A 9,325-nucleotide genomic window follows, 5' to 3' on the forward strand; every position below is an offset into this window, starting at 1 on the left:
GGGGAAGAATGGGGGATGATTGGTTTGAGGGGAAGGAGGGGGTGTTTTCATTTCGATGTAAACATTGCTGGAGGCTGTTCCTGGAGTAGAAACGGGGAGAACCAGAAAGCCCTTCTCGCTCACTCTCTCCCCTGCCGATCTCGGAGCCTTGTTCTCTAACAAGCCAGCCGCCATTGTTCGGATCCGAGCTGCTATTCACTCACCACCACCACCTCCTCCTCCTCAACACCGCCCCTCCACACCCACACCAACCCATCTCTCTCTCTTTCGATTTATCTCGCTTACCGGTTTTATTTCCCTCAAGTCCCCGGCTCTCTCTGCTGCCACTGGACACTCACACCGAGACGTAAACACCGCGTCAGTCCCTTACACCTCCACCGCGTCACTCACTCACTCACACTCTCTCTCTGACTGAGTCGCTCCCGGCGCAGACAGAGGAAAGGCAAGGAGATGTGGGGGGAGGGGGGGAAAGGGAAGGAGCAAACTACTTGTGCGCAGTCGCCAATCTCCCCGCACAACGCGCAGTCGCTAGAAGCGACTGCGCGTGCGCACCCCCCACGGCGGAAACTCCACCGCAATGGGCCGAGCGTCTTTCGGATCGAACTGCGCAGGCGCGCAACCCCACTCCCTCCCAGCCACCCGAACCCTTTTTCAAACTCCAACCGCCCCAGCGCGTTCCCACACGGGGCTGCGCCGAACCACGCCAGGTACACGCTGTTTGAATCGGTTCCGAATCTCATCCTACGTCAGTTCTGCTTCTTTCCTTTAGAAAAAACAGACACCCTTTCCTTTTCTTTCTCTCTCTCGCCCTCCCCCCAACCATCAGGGTATGTAACTGGGGATGAACAAAAACAAAATAAACGAACGTGAACCCCGGCAAAGGAAAGTGAGCACGCGCAAACGGTTCTTTAACGGAACAGACCGGTTACTGCGCGTGCGCGCCGCGCTTCCCCCCCCACGGCCAGGTATAAATGTACGCATGCGCGGTTTTCCTGGCCCCCCCGTGTTTGTTTTCATTGGAGAGGATTAAATATTAACTCACTTGGAGAGACCCTGCAAAAGAACCGCGGTTAAAAACGGCGCCCCTGTTGCAATGCGACGACTTTGTGAAGATTGAAGATTCGCCCTACGCCGTTTCAAATCACGACTCGCTCATATATGAAGTCTACCTCGCCCCCTCCCATGGCATGCTCTCCCGCCCACCCCATCCTAACCATTGCTGTTCCTACTTCGTAATATTCCCTTCTTCCATCTCTGTGACAGGAACATCTGAAATTCTAACACGACTGGACACGTTAGTGGCAGCAAGGCTGTTCCAGATAGTAGGGGGAAGTCCTGAATCAGGAGTCAAAGTTGAAGGATAGGGGGTAGACCTTTTTACAGTGGACAAAGTTAAAAATCGCACGACACCAGGTTATAATCCAACAGGTTTATTTGGAAGTACAAGCTTTCGGAGCGTTGCTCCGTCATCAGGTGGAGTAGGATCATAGGGCACTGAATTTATAGCAAAAGATCATAATGTCATACACTGATGCTGTATATTGAACAAACCTAGATTGCTGTTTAGTCTTTCATCTTTTAGAATAGATTGCAGATTTTGATTCATTAATAGGTAAATCACAGAACTTCTTTCAAGACACATGCCTGAGATAACTTAATGTTTTATAAAGAAATGTGACATCTCAGTTTAGACGATGGTGTAAGATGAAAAGTTTCTTCATCCAGAATGGTGAGTCCATGGAACTCTTCACCAAAGAAAATGGTTGAGGCCAAAAGGTCATGTTGTCAAGAAGGAAGTAGATTTAGCTCTTGTAACATAAAGAGATATGTGCGGAGGGCAGGATTTGGGTATTGAACTCAGTGATTAGCCATGATGATATTGAATGGTGGAGCAAGCTCAAAGGATTGAATGGGCAGCTCCTGCTTCTATATTTCTATGATGACACCTCCCTGTTATGCTGTCTCCCCATATGATATTCTCTACAGCCGACTTGATTGGCATCCCCATTATGCATGCACAGTTGCAGCAGTGTGTACTGCAGCAGCATGCCAAGGCTCCTAGGACAATGCCTTTAAAAACCAGTAATTTCTACTATCTAATAGGAATAAAGCAGTAGTTCAGAATAGCACCACCTGTAAGTTTCAATCAAATCCACACAATCATCCTGACTTGGAACTATATCACTTCCTTAAGAGTGGCTTGTCAAAATCCTGGAACTCTCTTCTTAACAGTGCTGTGGATATACCTATTCCCCTATGGACTGCAATGATTCAAAAATGAAGATTACCAATACCTTCCCCATGCCAACATCCAGCATCTCGACAAGAATGTGGAAAATTACCCAGCTATGTCCTGTACACAAAGCAGGACAAATCCAACCCAGCTATAATGAACCATTGGTACACTCTTGATCATCAGTAAAGTGATGAAAGGTGTCATCAACAGTACCATTGAGCAGTGCTTGTTTATCAAAACATGCTCACTGATGATCAGTTTGGGTTCCACAAGGCCACTCAGCTGCTGACCTCATTTCAGTCTTGGTTCAAAACGTACAAAGTTGAATTCTAGAGATTAGGTAATAACGACTGTCCTTGACATCAAGGCTGCATTTGCCTTAATGTTGTGTCAAAGATCCCGAACAAATCTGGAGTCAGTGGAGATCAGAAGGAAAACTGGTGGTTGCAATCGTACCTGCACAAACAACGGTGATGGTTGTTGGAATTCAGTCATCTCAAGTGCAGGACATCTGCAGGAGTTCCTCAGAATAGTGTCTTGGGTTCAACCATCTGCAGTGACCTCAAGGACATGGGCAACAGATACATGGGAACACCACCACCTGTCATCTCCCACCCCCCCGCCCAACACCACCACCATCACCAAGCCACTCACCATCATAAAATATATTGATATTCCTTCATTATTGTTAGGTCAAAAGTTTGAAACTCCCTTTCTAACAGCATTGTGGGTGCACCTACAGCAAATGAACTGTAGAGTTCAAGAAGGCAGCTCATTACTTCTCACAATTTCTCAAAGACAAGTAGGATGGGTAATAAGTGCTGGCCCAGCAAATGATAGCCACGTCCCATGAATGAACAATAAAAACCGAGATTTCTGCATCCACCTGAAGTCAGGTTAAGAAGTCTAAAGTGCTTGGATAAGAGGAATGATTTAAGTCCTCTTAAATCGGAATGATTAGTGTATGGGGGAGTGATACTTTAGTTAAATTTGTTGGGTGGCATTATGACTTCTTTAGGACCTAGTAGTCAATCTATGGTTAAGGAATAGCATTCTTGCCTCAAACTCGGGTAGCTGTGGGTTTAAGTTTCACTTTAGGACTTGAGCTCAAAAACAAAGACTGACCCCACAAGGTCATTCGTGAGGTAGTGAAGCAGCAGTTCTGAGGGAGTGTTGTATTGGAGGATGAGATGTTATGCCATTTCATTGAATCCCTACAGTGTGGAAACAGATCATTTGGCCCAAGTCCACACCAACCCTCCATACCCATTCCCCTACCCCTATTACTCTATATTTCCCCTGACTAATGCACCTAGCCTACACATCCCTGAACACTATGGGCAACTTACCATGGCCAATTCACCTAAGCTGCATATCTTTAGATTGTGGGAGGAAACCCACGCAGACACGGGGAAAATGTGAAAACTCCATACAGACGGTTGCTCAAGGTAGGAATCAAACCCGGATCTCTGGTACTGTGAGGTGGCAATGCTAACCACTGAGCTATGCTGCCTTGAATATTTTAAAATGCAGAAGTACTCTTGTGCAGATCTCAAAAAGGGTAGGAAATTATTCCTTGGTGTTCTGACAAATGTTTATCCCATAATCAACAGTGCAAGAACAGATTTTCTAGTCATTGTCACATTACTGTTTGTGGGAACTTGCTGTGAGAAAAAATGGCTACCATATTTCCTACATTACAAAAGTAACTATACTTCAAATTGGCGTCATAGGGTGCAAAGCTTTTGGGATGTCCTATGATCATGAAATATGCTATTTAAATGCAGGATTAAGGTTGGATTGTGGAACAATGTTGAATAATTGCTTGATTGCTGTTGGTAACTCAGAGCAAAGCATAATCATAGAATTACAATGGTGTGGAAGCAGACCATTGGCTTATCGTGCCCACGCCAACCCTCTGAAGAACATCCCACCAAGACCTATCCCGTCCCATGGCTAATCCACCGAGCCTGCACATCCCTGGACACTATGGGCAATTTAGCATGACCAATCCACTTAACCTGCACATCTTTGGACTGTGGGAGGAAACTGGAGGAAACTGGTGCAGACACTGGGAGAATGTGCAAACTCCACACAGACAGTTGCCAAAGGTTTGAATTGAACCTGGTGTTGTGAGGCAGCAATGTTAACCACGGAGCTACCATGCTGCCTTGAATCTTTTAAAATGCAGAAGTACAAAATTAAAAGACAAATTTCTGAATACCATTTCAAAATAACATGAATAATTCTAAAATGGTGTGTAGCTAGTTGGGGCTATGTGGTGCTTTACTTGTCTTTTGTGAGGTTCTAATTGAATACCTACTAGCAGAATAACCGTTATTCACATAAACTTGCCGTTTAATTGCATTTTGTTGTGGTGCCATATTTGGTTTATTACAATTACCATAATGATTGTTATAAGCCTGCAGTAGTTGCCATATGATTCTTCTCAGGCGAAAGTGAGTACTGCAGATGCTGGTGTTTAGAGTCAAGATTAGAGTGGTGCTGGAAAAGTACAGCAGATCAGGCAGCATCCGAGGAGTAGAAAAATCGACGTTTTGGGTAAAACGTCCTCCATCAAGGAACATGATTCTTCTCACCGTAGTCCAGTACACAGAGAGCAATGCATTCAGGTGTTGGCTTTCAGATTAGATGTTAAATCAGGAACCCATTTTCCTCTTTGGTCTTTGTAAGTGTTCCCATGTTATTATTATGATTAAGAAGAGGTTAATTACATAAGGTCTACAACTGAAAAAGGCTGTTTGACCTCACAAGCTTTTTCCCGTCCTTCATTTAACCCTGTCACCACACCATATGAGGAATATCTTCACGGATTAATGATTTATTGTCTTTTCCTCAGGCACAAGAGCCATGCTGGAATCTACACATCAAAAGAGACCACAACCTGAGACCCTCTGCATCAGTACCATCTCTGAGGAGGAAGGCGAGGGATGTATCTACAAGCATTTTCCTAAAACAGGACAGAGGCAGTCACCTAAGTGTTAATTTAAGTGGAGTAGACCCACGGGACATACGCTGCTGAACACATCATTGACATGTATCCACAGCCATTCGAGGAAGAAACATCTGAGTCCGTGACACTTTGAGAACTACTAGAGACCAGGCACCTGCCCACCTAATGCAGTAAATGTACTTCTGTTCTTGGCGATAACCTGCAGGAGAACATCAGGCAGATGTGCTAGAGGGGCTCTGAAGGCTAGAACAAAAGACAGAAGAATCTGTCCACACACTCAGGTTTGTAATGAGTTCAGCATCTATGAGCATTTGGTAGCCTCCCTGAAAAGTGCGGTAGCTACCTTGGCAACCGAGATCTAGCAAAACCCTCAGTGGTTAGATATGAACTGAGTCCTGCACTCTGCTACTTGAGCTATGGGTACGTAGCATGTGGCGAGCCAACAGGTTACAAGGCACCTCAACCTCCTTCCAGATTCCCCACATCCTCAGGGAGGTAGCCATGTTGCCAGCGGTGTTCACAGGGAGGAGAAGCAACAGACAGGCACCCTGACAGCTCCATCTCAGTACATCCAGATGTGTTCTGCCTCTCCTCTCCCCTTTGTCAGTGACCCATTACCTCCAGAAGCTGAGGCCAAAGAGGGCGAGCCTACATCTGTACAGAACACTGTCAGCAGCCAGTGACCTTTAAGCCAAAATGCCAGTGTATTCCCTCCAAAGTCTCAAAGTCAACAAGGTCCCTTCTCCCAAGCTTTGGGAGGAGGCCAGCATATAGAGGTAGTGGGATGAAGAGGGAAAAAAAATCCTTCTAAAAGCTCATCAGTGACCTTGGTGTTCAATCGATGTACAAGTTAAGCTCTTTTGTAAATACATCCTCATTTGCACTGTCTTAGCATTTATTGTTATCTTAGTGTCTCAGTAGAGCAGAGAAAGTTCTGTGGAGTGTCTTCATATCGCAAAAAGATGCACTACATTTGAATTGACACATCCTAATTCCTCTCTCATAATCAGCAAAGTGACTGACTGAAAATAGCTTCATCCATCAGGGAACCACACACATAAATTGCGGATTGCAGACAAGGCAGTACAGATGGATTTTTGGGACACCAGGGTAACAACAATAAAAAAGGAGCCAAGGGCTGAGATGCCAAATTAGTAGACCTCCACACATACTTTATAGGCTGGCTGAATCTGTCATCTTTACACATGAGAAGGGACCTTGTTGACTTTGAGACTTTGGAGGGAATACACTGGCATTTTGGCTTAAAGGTCACTGGCTGCTGACAGTGTTCTGTACAGATGTAGGCTCACCCTCTTTGGCCTCAGCTTCTGGAGGTAATGGGTCACTGACAAAGGGGAGAACATGTGTAAAGCCAACTACAACATTTTTAAGGAAAGAAATGGATAACAGAAATATCAATGTAGCATCACTTTGGAACCAAATGGAGTGAGTGTACCCACATTTCACAACCATGGAATTGCAAGTGTTGTTAGTGAGAATGTTCAGGCATTGCCAAGATACAAGGAAGGCCCATTGGATTTTGAAACACTTCGGGGATAGTGAGGGTGTATGGGACATAAGTGAACTTCCTGGTGGTGTTGACCTGTTTCCCCCCCCTCAGTTGAAGCAGAACGCTGAGAGCCACAGTATAATTCTACCTCCTCCATCTTTATTCTGGGCCCTGGAGGGGGAGAGAACATTTGCCCATGTGCGCAGGGACATAGGTTCCTGGTCTTCTGTGGAAGAACAGTTTCTTAATGAAGTACATAGTCATTTTACAGGGAGGAGCATCCAGATAAGGCAACATACATATTAATTGGGTGACCGTTACAATCAATGAGTATCAATAGCAAACACCAAGTCCTTTACTATTATACAATGAATGTTCTTAACCTTGTTAACTGGATTCATACAATGGATACTTTTCCCCTTGTTAGCTGACCTTGCATACTGAATGCTTCCAATATTGTTAAACGGCTCTACATAATAACTGTTTTCCACTTTGTTAACCCATTACCCTTGCCTCCAGCACCCCGTTGTTAACTGTAAGTTCTTATCTGATCTGAGTCATGCTCAGCTGAGCCTCTTGTTTCACAAAACTCAGAACTTAACTCTTTCCTTGCTTACTTATACCCTATGCATATTCCCATTCCCTCCTTTTATCATTTTATTATAACCACCAAGATGACACTACTAGCTTTGTAAAGACTCTGACAGCCAGAATTTACGCGAGGTATTGACACAGCATACAATGATTATAACAACAAAAAGTACTAGTCCATTACAGTAAATAGAATTTGAAGAATCCTCCCATGTCGAAAAAAAATCACCAGTAAAGTTATTAAATCCACAATCCTTAGTGACCACTCCACCCCCTCCAAGTCGAGTGGAAATGAACCAGTTCTCCAAAATCTCCTTTAGTAAAGTCCAAACAGAAAGCAAAATTCAGTCTGTACTTCTGCATCACTCCACGGAGAAATCTGAATTCTTGGATAAGGGCAGTTAAATGCTTCACAAAACTGATGAGACTTCCGTCCTTGCAGAGTTGCTTCAGATGGAGGATACTAGTGCATCTGAGTGTGCAGTGCAGCAGCTGCAACTGCATGTTAGGTGAATGCAGCATTCTTTGCTGCTTCTGCTCCAGCTCTGCTGTCAAATGTAACAAAGCCAACTGGCTGTTGTGATGTTAGCTTGATCAGTGAACCTTCATATCCCTTAGATGATCGAAAGACAAGGTAAAGCTCACGTAGTTTAATGTCCATAGGAAAGTCACTGACAAAAAGTGTACCAGCCTCCTTTTCACTGCTGTTAATTTCTTCACATTTTGTGATCATGGGAAGCTGATTGAATCTGTTGGATCAGGTTGTGGAGGGGTGGATGGTGGTCCGAAGGAGTGCTTTACCTGTGAATCGAGAAAGTCTAGAGAAGATGTTAGCTGCTGAAAGTATCTTTGCATGTCCTCTCTCATTCCTTCCTCGCCAAGGTGGTTGTCAGTATGAAGACAGTCACACATTTAACCCTACTAAATGGTGTCTACATATTTCAACATTCTTTGAATTCTTGTAGTCTTATACTCTGTTCACTATTTATGACATTATCAAGTTTTATACAATCCATAAACTTCTAAATTGTACTACCTAAACAATTCATTCAATTATAAATAACAATCAGTGGTCCTAAAATCAAACCCTCGGGTGCCTCCATTCAGGTTATTCAAAAATTATTTTCTTTTAACAAATTGATACTTGGCTAATGTGGAGGCTGTCAGTAAAAGTATTTCAAAAGTCTGGAACAGCAAGAAAACAACAAAATGTATCTTGTGCTTTAGCAATTGAAGAGGCAGTTTCAGTTCAGATTTAAATCTCAAATGTTCATGGGAAACAAATGCTGAATATTTTAAAATATGTTCTCCAATTAAAACTTCCCAAATAAAACAGTCGGAATTACATGGCAACTTTGGTAGAGATTCTTTGAATTTGCAATATGAAGGAGGGCAATGAAGTCTTAAATATAATTAACAGAAGTTAAGCAGCTCAACATCAAGTTCTAATATTCTCTAGAAAATCTTAACAAAACATCAAACTAAAAATGCACTCTTTTTGTGAGCACTCTGCATTCAAAACACAGCAGCAAAGTTATTGTAATACAATATTCACATCTGGCTAAAGCATGACCACTGACCCAACTGTTTTTTTAAAAATGGGCATTGTACAATTTGAAACAAATCAGGGGCTCAAGGCACTTAATCAATTTGTTTTAAGGTTACAAGTTTGATAATTTTAAAAAGGACATAATATTCTACATGGGTAGAACAGGGACAGGATTGGCTGTTGCAGGTTCCAGGGTTTAAATGTTTTAGTAGGGTCAGAGGTGGGGGTAAAAGAGGGGGAGGTGTGTCATTGCTTGTCAAAGATAGTATTACAGCTGTGGAAAGGACGATGGAAGACGACTCGCCATCTGAGGTAGTTTGGGCTGAGGTTAGGAATAAGAAAGGTGAGCTCACCCTGTTAGGAGATTTTTACAGGCCTCCTAATAGTCCTACAAAAGTAGAAGAAAGGATTGCGAGGATGATTCAAGAGAACAGTGAAAGTAATAGGGTGGTTGTTATGGCGGAC

At 43.6% G+C, this 9,325-nt stretch overlaps 1 protein-coding gene and 1 long non-coding RNA gene across 7 annotated transcripts in view; one reads left to right on the forward strand and one right to left on the reverse strand.

The window, feature by feature from the left end:
- creb1b (cAMP responsive element binding protein 1b) overlaps positions 1 to 392 on the reverse strand; it is an 85,552-nt gene extending 85,160 nt beyond the window's left edge. For 2 of the 5 annotated variants that reach the window (XM_043693301.1, XM_043693306.1), the window contains exon 1: positions 286 to 361. The gene's annotated coding sequence lies outside the window, so the exon portion shown is untranslated. Of the gene's footprint in view, positions 1 to 285 lie in introns of all 5 variants that reach the window. The other 3 variants (XM_043693304.1, XM_043693305.1, XM_043693302.1) reach the window with 3 other exon arrangements.
- Positions 393 to 628: 236 nt separating this feature from the next.
- LOC122551425 overlaps positions 629 to 9,325 on the forward strand; it is a 55,104-nt gene continuing 46,407 nt past the window's right edge. The window contains exons 1-2 of one of the 2 annotated variants that reach the window (XR_006312100.1): positions 629 to 707; positions 5,097 to 5,491. This is a non-coding gene — a long non-coding RNA (uncharacterized LOC122551425). Of the gene's footprint in view, positions 708 to 3,642; positions 3,685 to 5,096; positions 5,492 to 9,325 lie in introns of those variants that run through there. The other variant, XR_006312101.1, reaches the window with a different exon arrangement.

Source organism: Chiloscyllium plagiosum, chromosome 7, assembly GCF_004010195.1.
Source record: "Chiloscyllium plagiosum isolate BGI_BamShark_2017 chromosome 7, ASM401019v2, whole genome shotgun sequence".
NCBI lineage: Eukaryota > Metazoa > Chordata > Chondrichthyes > Orectolobiformes > Hemiscylliidae > Chiloscyllium > Chiloscyllium plagiosum.